The following is a 16,319-nucleotide window of genomic DNA, read 5'->3' on the forward strand; positions in this document are numbered from 1 at the left end:
GCAATGCAAGTGGATGGTCTCTCATTTATTGGCTTGAGGCTTTTCCAAACTGATCCCTTTATCTGCCATCCAGATTTGAATATACAACTGCTATTTTGACACATTTCTTTCAACTTATGCCAGTAAAAACACTTGCCACTCAAATTTGTCATTGATTTTTGATCCCACGTTTGGCTTAACATTTAAAATGGACTGCCAGTTTAACCCTTTGGACTCTGGCCATTTTAAACCTTTTATAATATATTCTCCGGGAAACGGAGTATATGCGCTTGTTGATAGTCTCTGAAAACTGGGAAACAGAGTCCTTTTCTTTGGCTTGGCTTCGCGGACGAAGATTTATGGAGGGGGTAAAAAGTCCACGTCAGCTGCAGGCTCGTTTGTGGCTGACCAGTCCGATGCGGGACAGGCAGACACGATTGCAGCGGTTGCAAGGGAACAGAGTCCAACAGTATTGTAAATGACGGGCTTCATCGTGTTGCCTGTTGCTTCTCCCAGCTCATTCAATGTGATTTCTTTTTAACCAAAAATTGACTATAATATAATATAATACAAAGTCTGTTCCCACCTTTGCTTTCAAATCCATAGGTTCCCCTCACTGTGCATTCAATTCTATTTACATCATTACCATCACTGTGGTACCTTGTCACTTCTCCCCCACCTCCACCCCCCCCCCCACATTCCTGTTGTTTGAGGGGCTTCTCCTCAGTCTCAGCCCCTCTGTGCCTGGTAATGGGAGGGCTCTAGACAGTAGTCCTTCCTCACAGCGCCCTCGTATTGGCTGCACCAAGCCTCAGTGCGTCCCTCAGCCTCTACTCCTGCAGCCTGGGATGAGTCAGTCGGCAGCACTCCCTCACCGACATCTCCATGTGCTGAAAGATCAACAGGTTTCGGGCAGACCGAAGGGCGCCTTTCACCGAGCTAATGTCTTCCAGCAGTTCTGATGTCTGACTCTGGGTACATCCGCGGAAACAGGCCATAGATCAGAGAGTCCTCTGTCGCGCTACTGCTGGGGATGATCCGTGACAAGGACCAGTCCTCTCTGCTCCGTAATGGAAGTCGTAGCGAGGATGGAGTGAATCCTGCGTAGAGCAAAACCCTGGTATCCAGCATCTATGAGGGATTGGTAGACAGTGGTTAAGTTAATATCATGTGTTGCGTGATTGGCGAGCCAACGGCAAGGTGCGCCAATTTAAAACTTCTATTTTTTTTAAACCTACTTATTTTCTGCAATTTTTTTTGCTTGTTCTTTGAGGCTGAGGTTGGCTTGAATTCAGGATAACTGGGTTTTACTGTATATTGATGCCAGTTGCCATTGTAGTCAAATGTACAAATAATTTTTGGAGTTGAAATGGACTAATGGTGGCAGGCCACCCCACAATGAGTGGTCTAGACAACAAAATGCATCAGTTATCTTGGGGAGCAATGGCAGGCTAAATATTTGCTGCTGCCTTGGATCAGGAAAATTATGATGGGCAAGGAACGCAGGCAGATGTAATTGTGTTTTGCACAATAACATTAAGGGACTGAATGGTCATTTAGAGTTCGAATACTCTTTATTTAAATTGTCAGCACATGTGCTGAATTCTTGTACGAAAAGGTGCCTGTTTCTGTTCATTGCTGTCAAACTTCGGCACTGACTAAAAGATGGAAAGGTCATCCTTGATATCACTGCTCTCTGGTACAATTAGCTGGTATTTGGGAGTGCGGGTATGATGCTAGGTGGACTGGTTTAAGAATTTTTTTTTGGAAGCACTTTTCCCTTTTAACTTCCTGAATGCACCAGTGGATTCAAGGTTCCTTTATTGTTATGTAATTGCACAAAACGTGTAATATTGCACCTTACCTTCAGTGTGCCGTAAGGCAATATGTCGCCATTGGTGTCATCCGCCGTCCCTTACGGTAAGAGAGAAAGAGAAGCAAAAGAGAGTTCCTTCAGAGTCACCGAGTGTTCATGGATTTGCCTCCAGTGATTCCTGCAGTCGCATAGTCCTGTTCAATCCACTGACAACCTGAGTTCCAGATCCAAACCTCTGACACGATTACTTCAACACCCAAGGCCCTTGCTCTCAGCATCTTTTCAATTCTGGCTCTGAAACCTGGTTCCCATGAGCTGGTCTCCAGCAGCCCGCAACCTGTGTGGGTAACCTGACCACAAGACACCCGCAGCCACTGTGGTTCGCTCAGCCGCTGAGCCGCCATGGTCACCTTCCCTGTAGGGTCGTCTTCTCTGCTTTTCCTTCTCAGCTGGGGATTGGGGGGAGGGGGTGTTCTTCCTGTTTATGGTGCCCTGCGCTGGTCCCCTGGTGTCTACAGCCCCTTGTGGCTGCCGCCGCCGAGCGCAACACATTTTGTAGCGATGGAGCCCTCAGCATCTTTCTCAGAAGCTGAGTTCCACTGAGCAAGGGGTAGACACCTTGTAGTTGGAATTTCACAACCCAACATAATGCCCATCTTGGCCAACTGTTAACTCAGGTGCACACTGAGTGCTCAAGCTGGTGTGGATGTAAAATGGGCAATCAGTCCCCACAGCCCTTCCTGATGAACTTCCCCTTTAAATTGAGGCAGACCGCAACATCCAAAATACATGCAACTCTGAAAGCATTCAAAGCGCTGTAAGGCTCCAGCGGAGAAACTTGAAAAAAATACTCCTTCGATTCACTTCCAGTAAATATGAAACCCTCGTGGATCAATTTCTTTTAGCAGGAGGTGGCCATTTGACTCATTGGACGTGTGCAGTAGTTTAATGACAGCAATTTGTTCATGAACTGGTTGCACTGCCAAGGAATAGTTTCTTGTTAATGTTGGATTTGGTATTAAAAAAAACTGCTGACACAGGCTTGAAGGTTTAAATGCCCACCTCCTGCGTTTTCAGAAATGGTTTACAGAAGTACAATTTGGTCAGAAGTTGATCTGGAGCCAAAGGAGATGGTGTTTGGTTACCTCAAGATATGTTTTGAAGTGGGTCATAGGTTTTAGAGGAGTTTGAGCCATAGTTGGATCCGAGGACCAAATGGTGTGCAAGAGCCCAGAGTTGCTTAAATTCTGAGGGGAGTGGGAGGAGCAGCCCCCACTTGCTCTCCTTCCAGAGAGTTCCCAATATGAATCACTCTGAGTATTAAAAAACTTGAAAAGCTCATTCCTCTCATCTTAAACTTGTGCCCTCTTAATTTTTTTTTTAAATTTAGAGATCCAGCATGGTAATGGGCCCTTCTGGCCCATGAGCCCATGCCACCCAAATGCACCCATGTGACTAATTAACATACTAACCCTGTACGTGTTTTGATTGTGGGAAAAAAAAAACCAGCTCACCTGGTGGAAACTAACGGAGCGAACGTACAGATATTGCCGGATTCGAGCCTGGGTCACTGATGCTATCTGTGACACTAACCCTGTCTACACTATACTAACCTAGATTAACCCTGCCAACACTATACTAACCTACACTAACCCAGCCAACACTATGCTAACCTACACTAACCCAGCCAACACTATACTAACCTACACGAACCCTGCCAACACTATACTAACCTACACGAACCCTGCCAACACTATACTAACCTACACGAACCCTGCCAACACTACACGAACCCTGCATACTCTACACGGACCCTGCCTACGCTGCGCGGGCCCGGCCTACGCTGCGCGGGCCCGGCCTACGCTGCGCGGGCCCGGCCTACGCTGCGCGGGCCCGGCCTACGCTGCGCGGGCCCGGCCTACGCTGCGCGGGCCCGGCCTACGCTGCGCGGGCCCGGCCTACGCTGCGCGGGCCCGGCCTACACTGTACTAACCCACAATAACCTTGCCTACACTATTCTAATCCATGTTTTTGAAACCTCTACCTTGGCGTCAAGGAGAAGACACCGTCTACTCTGAATTCTGCAATTTCAAGTTGCTCGTTTCTCAGACACAGCAAGAGGATGTTGGGCCTATTGAGCCCTTTCCAGTTCTTGCAGCCACCTCCTTCTTTTCATTGCCTGGAACCTCTTCTCTTTCTGACCAATAAATTCCATTTGATTCTCCAATAACCTAGATAAATCCAGTAAAATCCCTGTTATTCCAAATTCAAGCAGCCAGTCGCCTCAAGCAACTTCCAAAAAAAAAACTGGAAAATAAATAGGTAAAAAAAAATGCGTTTAAAATTGACGTACTCACCGTTAGATGGCCAATCGTGCAATCTCAGGCAACTGCAAAATACACTTATCTGGCATCTTCCAATCTCCATTGGTGCTAGACACCAGAGGTTTTACTGTCACCAGGTATCCAGCACTGGCAGGAAGGAAGAAACTAACACCAAGGGGAAACTCAGAGTGTGTACACGCTGCACCCCCAAAACCAGAGTTCAGGATGAAATCCATCCAGTTCACTGGACCTGTGCAGTAGCAACGGAATGTTTTCTCTCAGATTTGGCCAACTCTGCAGAAAAGATCCCGATGTATGGTTCCTTTTTCCTCAAACTGGCCTCATTTATCTGTTAGGCAGCCCCACAAACATGGAATCACCTCATCCTTGTTTTCATCGGAAACCCATTCTATAATTTTCCTCTCTTTCCTTCACCTTCCAAATCTTTGAGCTGTTTGTCATCTACCCTGAGCATTTGCAGCATTTTCCTGCTTTCAATGAGTGGAAGCTCGTGGTTTTAATTCTGATTCCTGTCTGAACCCAAAGCCAAAAGGAGCATTTAGGTTGTAAGGATGGACCGAACAGGGGGAGTTTGTTTTTTTAAAGTGAATGTCTTGAATTTGACTTGATTTCAGATTTATTGTCAGGGTACATACATGAAATTCACATACAACCCTGAGATTCTTTTTTCCTGCTGGCTCGGCAAAATTAACTTTAATTGGTTGTGCAAAAATTAAACTGTACACAGTGTAAACCTGTAAACAAATAAAAGAACTCTAAACAGATAACGAATGTAAACAAGCTGACTGTGCAATACAGAGAGAATTAAAAAGATCAATAAAGTGCACAAGTAACAATCCTTAAATGAGTCCCTGATTGAGTTTGTCGTTGAGGAGTCTGAGGGTGGAGGGGAGCAGCTGTTCCTGAACCTGGTGGTGCGAGTCTTGTGGCCCCGATACCTCCTTCCTGATGGCAGCAGCGAGTGTGTGCTGGGTGGGGTGGATACGGGCTCAATGTGGGGAGGTGGGATTCGCATAGGCAGGCATAATTGGCTTGAGCGAGGTGGGTCCAAAGGATTGGTTTCTGTTCTGCCATTCTAACGCTATGACTCATTGGTCTACCTGCAACCTCTGCATTAATTGCATCTGATTTTCTCAAGACCTATAAATGAAAACCTCTCTCTCAAGAAAACACCCCTACCCTTCAGACGAATGGGATTGTGTATTTTGATCCCCTTGCTGGAAAGGAACACTGTCTGTGTGGCTCAGAGACTGCGGGACTGCTGGAGGTGAATTCACAGACACTCGGGGCGGGGAATGTCTTTTGCTTCTCTTTCTCTGACTGTAAGGGGCTTCAAGCAATTTCTGCTGATGGCAAATCTGTCTACCAGAGCAGACAAAAGGCAGTCTTTGTGTAATGAGACACTTTTTATTACATGACAACGGATGAAATCTTGATCTTAAATCTAATTCAGCCCTCCAAAGCTTGGAGGGTCTTCCTCATGTGCAGCACCCAAGGTGTGGCAAGATGTCTCGAGTACTTCAAACTAAACTATTCATTATTGAGAGAGCCGACTAAGGGGTGAGAGGGATGAATTAGGGGTGGGGGGAGGCCAGAGGTTTTGGGAGGGATTTGGTCGCTGTGGACACAAATGACAATGAGGTAAGTTGATGAAAGTGGCGATCTGGGGCTGATGTATTGGGGGGAGATTGTAAGCACTGCAAATTTTTTAAATGGTGGAGTGGAGCCAGACATGGGCAGGAACAGAATGAATGGGACGGGTGGAGGAGCGGGGCCTGAAGTGATTGAGTTAACAGTGCAGTTTGTGCAGTGCTGTTAAAGCACCAATTCTCCCCATGTCTGCGTAGGTTTTGCCTCCCACCGTTTGAAACATACCGGGGACTATGGATTAATTTGGTGTAATTGGGCAGCGTGGGCTTTTGGGCTGAAAGGGGAGGTTATTGTGCTGTATGTCTAAATTGAACACAATGGTTGGGGAGGGGAGGCAGTTGATTTTGCCCTGGCTTTGATTCCTTGCTGGTCCTTCCTGGAATATCCTCCAGGGCCAGGGGTCTGATCCAGAGCCAAATGAGGTGGGGACGACCCTCGCAAGCAGCATCACATTTTCCCAGCAGGGTGGTAAATATTTGAAGTCGGCAGCGATAAGCAGGCAGTGCTCTCCTTGCTGCTGTCACGTGTTTGCTGGACCGAGTGCCCTTGTGGACGACCTTGTCTTTCGGCAGACCATTTTTAAAAAAAAAAGTGTTTACTTTGTGCTCCTCTGTTTGACCAGCGTCATTCTCTGAGCGTGTGCTGCAGATGATTTGGTTTCCAGGCAGCCAGATGGAGTGGGGAGCTCACTGCCACTGGCTCAAGGTCTGTGTCCCTCTGGCTACCGGCAACATCGCAGCATGTGTCACGTGTCCGAGGTTGGGGCCACTTCATTGTGTCACAGGGTACTTCATACTGAGAAGGGTTCTTCTGCAATGTTACCATTAACATTAAAAAAAAGACATTGCTGCCGTGGACCCAGGGGAGCGAAGTCATAACGCTGCTCTAAAGGGTTCAACCAATGCTGACAGCTCTGTACAGATGTTAAGCAGCCTGTGCCTAAGATGGCGGCGCCTGTGCTCTGCCCGAGGGGTTGCAGACTTGCGGTTGGGGGTCCTGCACGGGCTGCTGGAGCCTGGCTCATGGGAGCTGGCATTTGAGAGGGTGCAGAGGGTACCCAAAGGGGCCTCAGTTGCAGAAGGTTTCCCGATCATGTCGGAGAGTTGTACCTGGAGCTCAGGTTGATGACGGTCTGTGCAGCTGAAGAGGTTGTGGGAGCACTAGAGGCGAATTCACGGACACTCTCAAGGGACTCTTTTGCTTCTCTTTCTCTTGTACTGTAAGGAGTGTCGGGCAACACTAATGACGATTCTTTTCCTTATGGCAGAGAGGAGGTAATTTTGTGTAATATTATATTCTGCACTGTTACCTGACAATGAAGGAATCGTGAATTCATACAGCCCTGTAAAGAGCCCAACTTGCAGTTGGTCCAGTGGCCCATTAGCTCCAAGTCAAGGCAGTATGGTAAAACTTCATTCAGATGGCTGCAGGAAGAAACTAAGCCTGTTAGTGTGTTGCTTTCACATTCTCAACAGGAGCAATGTGGCCCCACCACCTGTGGGCCGCAGCACATTTAAGGGGGCCACCAACTGAAATAAAAATATTTTGTTTTTAAAAAGTTTTTAAAAAATTTCAATGTACAGCACAGTAACAGGCCCCTTGGCCCTCGAGCCTGAGCTGCCCAATTACACCCAATTGAGTGACAATCCCCTGTATGTTTTGAAGGATGAGAGGAAACTGGAGCACCTGGAAGAAATCCTAGCAGATACAAGGAGAGTGTGCAAACTCCTTACTGACAGCATGGAATTCGAACCTTGGTCCCGATGTTGGCGCTGTAACAGCGTGGCGCTAATTGTGCCATTTACGTAGAAGTACAGAAGAAACCACCTAAATGTGACTGCTTCACAGGGAAGGGGGCCTGATGAGTTTGAGCAGAGTCTTAAGGGGGCCTTAGCCAAAAGAGGTGGAGAATGGCAGCTGTAATGACTTCTCCTCAAAGGGAGGAGGGAGAAGAGGGAGTCTCTGGGGTGTGATGGGCCCTTTAGTCTAGGCAGCAGGAGATGTGGATGGAATGCATGGAGGGAAAGGAAGTTTGTTCTGTGTTTCATTTGCCAGCTATAGCTTGAGCAGAGCCATTCCCACTCCCACGCTGTGATGCATCCAGCTAGTCTACATTTGGTGATGCACCTATAGACGGGGGAACGTGCCAAACTTCCTTAGTCTTGGAAGAAAAACATTGTGTTGTCCTGACCGAGTCTACATGCTTGTTCCAGGTCAGTTCATTGGATATATTTATCCCCAAAATCTTGAAATTCTCTCGATTTAGATTTCCGATTTATTGTCAGAGTACATGCACCAGATACAACCCTGAGATTCTTTTTCCTGCGGATCAGGCAGAATTACCATTTATTGGAAAAAATTGTACACAACGTATAGATGTAAACCAGCTGTAATAGAGAGAGAATAAAAATAAAATGCAAAAATAAGAGTCCTTAAATGAGTCCCTGATTGAGTTTGTCGTTGTGGAGTCTGATGGTGGAGGGGGGGCAGCTGTTCCTGAACTTGCTGGTGCGAGTCTTGTGGCTCCTACACCTCTTTCCCGGTGGCAGCAGTGAGAACAGAGCGTGTGCTGGGTGGGGGGGGGTGGATCCTTGACGATTGCTGGTGCTCTCCGATGGCAGCGTTCCCTGCAGATGTTCTCGATGGTTGGGGAGGGTTTTGCCTGTGATGTCCCGGGGCTGTGTCCACTATCTTTTGGAGGGCTTTACCCTCACCGGTATTGGCGTCCCCACACCAGGCCAGTCTGCACAGTTTTCCCACACATCTGTAGAAATTTTCCAGGGTTTCCGATGTCATACCAAATCTTTGCAAACTCCTGAGGAAGTCGAGGCACTGACGTGCTTTCCTCACGATGCCATTGGTGTGTTGGGTCCAGGAAAGATCTTCTGAGATGGTCCCAAAATTGCTCACTATTCTTTTAACTTCAGTGCCATTAATGTGGACAGTAATTATGAAGTGATCATCTTTCTGCAGCCCACCACTCTCCTCCCTAGTTCATGGTGGACCTTTTTATGGTGGATCATAGTAGTTGATCATTATTCGGGGCTCAATTGCTGGTTGTAACAGCAGCTCATTGCCCTGGGATTAAGGCACTCACACTGGTAATGCCAGATCATTTGTAAAATACCTACTTTTTTTGGTGGGGGGTGGGTGGGTGGGTGGGTGGGGGGGGGGGGGGAGACCCGTCTGCACTGTCCCAAGGTTGCTCTTTGTAAACAGGAAGTGAACTTTATTTTTGTCTGCAGTCAAAACCGCAGAAAGCACTTCCCCAGCTTGTAGGCAGAGGATCTTTCTTCGCCTGCAGCCATTGCAAGGGCTGGAAATAGTCACTACCACCTGCTCCAACCCCATCAAGTATGTCACAGCACCCTCTATGCCTGTAGATCCAAGGCATTCAGCACTCAACCACCGCTCTGCAACCCTCTACCGTGGCTAAGTAGGATTCTTTATCCATCCCTTGTCATACGGTGGAGTTGACCATGTGCTCTCCTCTCTGCCATCCCGTTATTCTTCCTCATGGTTTCCACAAAATTATTCTTGTAATAGATGGTGGTGCTGCCAGCGCTGCTCCAACCGCCCAGTCCTAATGCCGGAAGCTTCGTGTAGGCTTCAAGTCGCCTATTAAAGGAGCCAACGGAGTTTGTAAGCAAAATCCCACAACCGTGGAGGTCTGTGCGCAAGATGGTGGCACCTGTGCTTGGCAGTGGTCACCAAGGGTCGGAGACTCCAGGAAAGCAGCGGAGGGCACCAGAAACTGGGAGAGATCACTTTGCTGAGAAGGGGGAAGCCGGGGCAACCAGCAGGACGGTGACCGTGGACCAGCGAGGGGCTCGACCACTGAGGGACCCACACAGGCTGCGGGCAACTTGCAGTTGGCGGGCCTGCGCGGGCTGCTGGAGACCGGCTCATGGGAGCCAGGTATCGGAGCCGCGATTAGAGAGGGCGCTAAGGGGTCCAGATGGGCCTCGGGCGATATGAAGGCCTCCTGATCGTGTCAGAGGTTTGGATCTGTAGCTTGGGTTGCCGACGAATCAAACAGGAGACTGCAGCCGCAGAGGCTGTGAATCCACCGAGTCTCTGAAGGGACTCTCTTTTGCTTCTTTCTTCTATTGTTAGGGGCGCCGGGCAATGCCCTTGGCAACTCTTTGCCTTGTGGCAGGGAAATGTTAAAGTATATCACATTTTTACTATAGCATTACATGACAATAAAAGGAACTTTGTCTATGAACCTGAATTGGGACAGCTGGATGGTAGAGTGTGAGTATGGATAATATATAATATGCTGGTTAGTTGAAGGAACGTCTAGTAGCAACTTGTTACACAGTGGAACTTTAGAGTTCACTAGCTAGAGCACAAAAATCTAGCTGCCCTTTGAAGTACGAGACTAGCCTGTCTAGCTTGTCCTTCATTGATAAACTAAAGCAGTTGGTTGTCTCTCAGTTCACCATCCCATGGCACTACTTTCAAGATTGTCTCAAGCTTTGGACAAGATTTATCCGCATATCATAATTGTAACTTAAACTTGCATGTGTTTGTAATTGTTGGTCTAACTGCATGTTAAACAGCAACTTCAAATAGAAATTAATTGATAATTTTGATACGTCCGGAGGTTGTGACTGGAACTGCCAAATGCCAGTTTGACAAATAATTTAATTTGTTAATTTCCTGCATGAATGAACTTTGAGAAATCTCCCCAAGCCAGGACTCTTCAAAACCGTGGGCCATTCACAAAACATTTCCTGCCACTTTAAACTATTAAATTATCAGATTTGTTACTTCCTGTTTTTTTTAATTTCAATGCTGTTCCTCTTAGTATTTTTTAAATGTTAACTTGCCTTTTTTATTTGGAGAAATTCCTCGGACTACTTGAATGTGATTAATTCTAACTTGAAGTTCCGTATTCTGCTTTTTAATTTTAGATGATCGCTGATCAGTTTAGTACAGCCAAAGGCTTATATATGATCCTTGAATGTAACCTAAGTAGCATCCGAAGTAGGCCATTTGGGTCCTTAAGCCTGCTGTGCATCGTTTACCTCAAACATAATTTTTGTGCCCAATCCGTATCTCTAATATCCAGAAATACAGGAGGAAGTTCGAAAATCCAGATTGGTCAGGGATCGGGTCAGTGTGAATTCTCGCGCAGAAACTCCAAAATTCTAATTTGTGGAGGAATAAAGAAGAGGTGAACAGGTAAATTTTGATCGTTTATTCATTAGCGAATACGGCGTGCTTAATTTATCAAAACGGACAGTTTTAAAGAAAAATAAAGTGGTTGCTTGTTGCCGCTGGGCATCTGTTGCACTTACGCATGCAAAAGCCCACTAAATTTAAAAAATTTGAGAGTTTTCAAAGTCCAGATTTCTGGCATTTGGACGTTTGGACTTCTACTGTACCTTGAACTCTGATTTGAGTGAAATGTACAACTGTCTCTCTGAGCTTCTGGGACAGAATGCCAAAGATTTACTATTTTCTTAGTGGAGAAATTTCTCTCCATTTCATTCCATGTTTACACGGAACCCCTTATTTTGCAGATGGTCCCCTTAGTTTTGGACTCTTCAATTTTGGTAAACATCCTTTTCCTTTTGAACTGTCTTTTGTTAATGGTCTTCCTCTGTCCACCATTCAGCCTGACCTGAGTGGGCTTCTATATAACATGACCATAATCTGCTACCTCTTTTTAGTGAGGCTGAGATCCTGGAGACAATTCAGATATTTTTAAATGAAGCTGTTATCTGGGATGGGCAAGTAGGAGAAGATTTTTGCTTCTCTAGCATGGACATCAGGCAGAATTTTGAATCTGATGGGCACGAGCTTGAGGTGCCATGATGCTGTGGTTAAGTGGGGAAGGAGGGTTCAGAGTAGATTCCCAGAATACTGAGCAAAGCCCTGCAAAAGGTGGTGGACACAGCTTAGGACACCATAGCCAAAACCCTCCCCATCATCGAGAAGATTTAAAGGGAACGCTGCTGTCGGAGAGCAGGAGCGATCATCAAGGACCCACACCACCACATGCTCTGTTCTCGCTGCTGCCATCAGGAAAGAGGCATTGGTGCCGCAAGACTCACGCCACCAGGTTCAGGAACAGCTGCTCCCCCTCCATCATCAGACAACAAACTCAATCAGGGAAGAACTCTTTTATTTTCCCCTTAGAATGTTGCTTCCCTTCTTTGGGATGAATCCATCCGACATCTTCTGAACTATTCCTGCCACCGCTGCTCCACCATCTAACTAATAAAGCCTCTGCATTACATCCCGGCTTGTGCCCAACAGATTCCAAATTCTTGTCCTCTCAGAATCAATGCTAACATTGCATGTGTCTTCCTTACCACTGACTCAACCTGCACGTTAACCTCAAAGAAATCCTGCTCTAGGACTCCCAAGTCCTTTTGTCCCTCTGCTTTCTGAATTCACTTTCCTTTTCAAATTCAGTTCATTTCACAGCACCTTTTTTCATGTTTCCTTTTATTGTAAAAATGTCATGTAATATACAACTTTTTTCTGCCTTAAGGGCAAACAACGAGTCACCATGAGTCATCGGCACCTATAACAATGAGAGAGAGTCACTTACACAAGCCATTGGCAACCCGAGCTCCAGATCCAAACCTTTTCCCTTGTGGACTTGACCACAAGCTGCTCCAAAAGGCATCTCATTGGTGTAACACAAATTTCTTTTGGGATCCAGCGTCAACCCGATTTTCCCACTCTGTTGGCATATTGAAGCCCCCGTGACTGCTGCCCTTCTTGCATGCCTGCTCCAACTCCTGTTATAATTTACATTCTACATCCTGGCAATTTGTATGAAACTCTTATCAGGGTCTTTTTTACCCTTGCCATCTCCCAACTCTACCGGCAAGGATTCATGATCCATGATCAAAGAACCATGATCTCTTCTGTAGAAAGTTGTAGGTTTTAACGAGATATAGACAGGATGCAGAGTTGGGTAGAAGAGTTGCAGATGGATTTCAATTTCAACCTTGGTTGGGGTAACGGTTAGCACAGTGCCTTTACGGTGCCAGTGATCAAGACTGGGGTTCGAACTTTTCACCGTCTGTAAGGAGTTTGTACGTTCTCCCCAAGGGCTCCGATTTCCTCCCTCCATTTGAAATGCACTGGGAGTGTAGGTTAATTGGGTGTAAACACGGACTCATGAGCTGAAATGGCCTGTTACCGTGCTGTATGTCTAAATTTATTATCATATTATTTATTTATTAGGAGGATTAAACTCATCAGATTAGCCATGATCTCATTGAACCATGATCTCATTGAATGGTGGAGCAGACTTGAAGGACTGGATGGCCGACTCCTGCTTCTATTTCTTGGGTAAACTTGAAGGTACAGAACCAGAGTTAATAATGGTCAGATTCTTAGCAGAGTGGAGGATCGGAGGCTCTCGGCATCCAAGTCCATAGATCCCTCAAAGTTGCCGTGAGGGTTGCTAGGGTGGTTATGATGTGCTGGGATTGAGTTCAAGGGCCATGGGGTAATGTTGCAGCTCTTTAAATTTCTGGTTAGACGACACTTAAAAGTGTTGTATTTCAGAATATTGGAAAAATGTAGAAGCTTTGGAGAGAGCGCAGAGCCTATTTACCAGAATGTTGCCTGGCTTATCTTATGAGGCAAGATTGAGTGAGCTAAGACTTTTAAATTAAAAAAAAATTTAGACATACTGCACAATTACAGGTCATTTTGGCCCATGGGCTCTTGCCGCCCAATTAACCTAGAACCCCAGTTCGTTTTGAATGGTGAGAGAAACCCATGCAGACACGAGAAAGTACAAACTCCTGACAGCGCGGGATTTGAACTCCCGATTACAGTTACGGCACCAACGTTGCGCTAACCGCTACGCTGACCATACCACCCTTTCTGGTGCGATAGATGATGAGAAGTGACTTAATAGAGGTTTATAAGATTAAGAGAGGCAGAGATGAGGTAGACTGCCAACACTTTTTCCCCCAGGGCAGCAATAGCTAATACCTGTGGGTATTACCAGTTTAAGGTGAATGGAGGAAAGTTTAGGAGGTATGTTAGAAGAAGGTTGTCAAGAATGACAGGTGCCTGGAATGCATTGCTGGGGGTGGTAGTGAAGGCTGATACGATAGGGCTTTTTCAATGTTTTGAGAGAAGCACATGAATATAAGAATTATAGAGGGTTATGGACTGTAAGGAAGGGAAGTGTTAGATTGACCGTGGAATAGGTTTCTATAGGTCGGCATGACATTGTGGGCTGAAGGGCCTGTACTGTTCCTACTGTTCTATCATCTTGTTCAATGAGTGGTCCTGAAAGGTTGAATGATTTACAAGTCCACCCATTCTCCAAACTTGTATGACTAAGATTTGGTTTGCTTGCCCCAGCATCTTGTATGCCAAATTGTATCTGATTAAATGTGCATGGAATCTTGGAACATGATAAAATATTCAAAAGCAGTAAAAAGCAAGTTGCTTGGTGGTTAACAGGCGAATAGTAATTACATTAAAGATGTTGATATGATCGTCTGTTCATGTTTCGGGTTATGACGTGATGTTATTGAAATCTTTTTTCATGTCATTGTTTTAATTTTTTTAAATATTTAGACATGCATCACGGTAACAGGCCACTTCAGCCCAAGAGCCCATGCCTGCCCAATTTACACGCCGTATGTTTTGAAGGGTGGGAGGAAACCCATGCAGATACGGCGAGAACGTACAAACTCTTTACAGTCAGTGCAGAATTTGAACCGGGGTCACTGGCGCTGTAACAGCATTTTGCTCCCCGCCACCCTAACTATACCACCCAATTCATCGAAATCCAATTTTTTTAATGGCATTTTAGAGGAATAAAAAAATATATTGCATGTGACGTATCCCTGCAAAAACTACTGAAAATTTAGAGTGGTGGTGATTGCTTTTTGGGGAGGGAGGGCATCAATTTAAAAGAATATGTACTTTTGTCCTTTCACCGGAATCTGATGGCAGTGGGCAGCTCGAGTCGAAGTAGTGAGAGAGAAACTACAGTGAGGTGGGAATCAGGCGGTGGGTAGTGAGCAGAAGTGGATGTAACGGAGAGCAAAGGGAGCTGGGAAAAGGGGAAGTATTTCAATCAAAAACAAAGCACGAATGCCCAAAGCATGCAACTAGCTCGACCAGTTTGAAGCACTTGTGGGGGGGTGTGGGTGGGGGGGGGGGGGAAGGGAGGAGGGAGGGGGTCTGAGAACCATACCCAAGTCACGGAGGCTGCCGTAACTAAGAGAGGAGCGAATGTTGAGAGATGCCAGTCGGGAGAAACTGTTTCCACTTGGGAAATCAGTAGCCAGCAGGCACAGAATGAAGGTCTAGTTAAAGAACTGAATGAATTAAAGTCAAGTGAAGACATTGGAAAAAGTAATGGATCTATATTTTGTATTAAAAATGCTGGAGGAACTCGGCCAGTCTCGCTTACGAGGTAAAGATATATTACCGACATTTCAGGCCCTTCAAGGTTCCTAAATTAAATTTAGTAGCAACTTTTGAAAACTAATTGGATGCCTAGGTGAAGAGGGGAAAATCGCAGGTTGTGATAGTGGGAATAATTGGATATTTAGTTTCAAGAGCTGACAGGCACTTGATTGAATTGTCTCAAAGTTATTGAGGTAGTGGGAGAATGCTTGGGATTATTGTCATTCATCTTTATTGGAATATGTTAGTTCTTGGATGGCTCAAATGTTCCTCTCGTTCTTTGCCTGTTCCTTGTATAGTGACGATGTTAAGTGGGCTGGGTTTTGGGCACATCGAGGCAAGAGTGGACAGTTGGCCTAGTGTGGGGGTGGGGAGGCTGAGTGCTGAAATGCCTTGCCAGGGGTTGTGGTGGAGACTGAAACATTAGGGGCATTAAGTGGCGAATCAGTAGATTTAATGTGTTTGAGAACAAGCTTCCAGGCGAATAACACCTTGTGGCAGAGGGGCCACAAGGTTAGTGTAGCGGTTAGCGCAACACTGTTACAGGACCAGGGTTCAAATCCTACACGTTCTGTAAGGAGTTTGTTCTTCTGCTGGGTTTCCTCTGGGAGTTTTCTTACCACCATTCAAAAAGTACGGGGGAGTTAGGTCATTCGGTGTAATAGAGCAGCACGGGCTCATGGACCGAAAGGCCCTGTTACTGTGCTGTATGTCTACATTTTAAAAATGTAATTTAAAATAAAATTTGCTGCAGATGGCGACATGTCCTGTGTGCGATGTTTTCAGTGACGTGTCTGGATTAGTTCAGTCCAGCATTTCTCAATGGGGCCTCTCTGCCCCACCCCTTGCAACCCCTCTCCCCCCAAGGGGACTATAGCACATTTAAGTAAAAACCTTGTTTTCTTTTCACCTCTTGTAACATAAATGTTTTTAGTATTTTTAATGTTGTTGGTGAGAGAAAAGTATGGAGGAAACCAAAACTTCACTGCTTCACAGGGAAAGGGGCCCGCAAACTTTGAGCTGAGTTTTCAGGGGGCCATAGCCGAGAATGACTGGTTTAGTCCATACCTTGCGTAGGTTCTGAGGAATGAATTGAGTATGAAGCTACAGCTGATGGC

The 16,319-nt window shown here is 46.0% G+C and overlaps 1 protein-coding gene across 8 annotated transcripts in view; it reads left to right on the forward strand.

Moving 5' to 3' along the window:
• Nucleotides 1–16,319, forward strand: part of LOC138748614 (RAC-beta serine/threonine-protein kinase) — a 103,822-nt gene that overhangs the window by 37,791 nt on the left and 49,712 nt on the right. For 3 of the 8 annotated variants that reach the window (XM_069909116.1, XM_069909113.1, XM_069909118.1), the window contains one exon: nt 10,868–10,980. The exons of 3 other annotated variants lie outside the window; for them this stretch is intronic. The gene's annotated coding sequence lies outside the window, so the exon portion shown is untranslated. Of the gene's footprint in view, nt 1–7,980; nt 8,004–10,867; nt 10,981–13,002; nt 13,123–16,319 lie in introns of those variants that run through there. 2 more of the 8 variants (XM_069909115.1, XM_069909117.1) reach the window with 2 other exon arrangements.

Source organism: Narcine bancroftii, chromosome 13 (assembly GCF_036971445.1).
Source record: "Narcine bancroftii isolate sNarBan1 chromosome 13, sNarBan1.hap1, whole genome shotgun sequence".
In the NCBI taxonomy this organism is placed as follows: Eukaryota; Metazoa; Chordata; class Chondrichthyes; order Torpediniformes; family Narcinidae; genus Narcine; species Narcine bancroftii.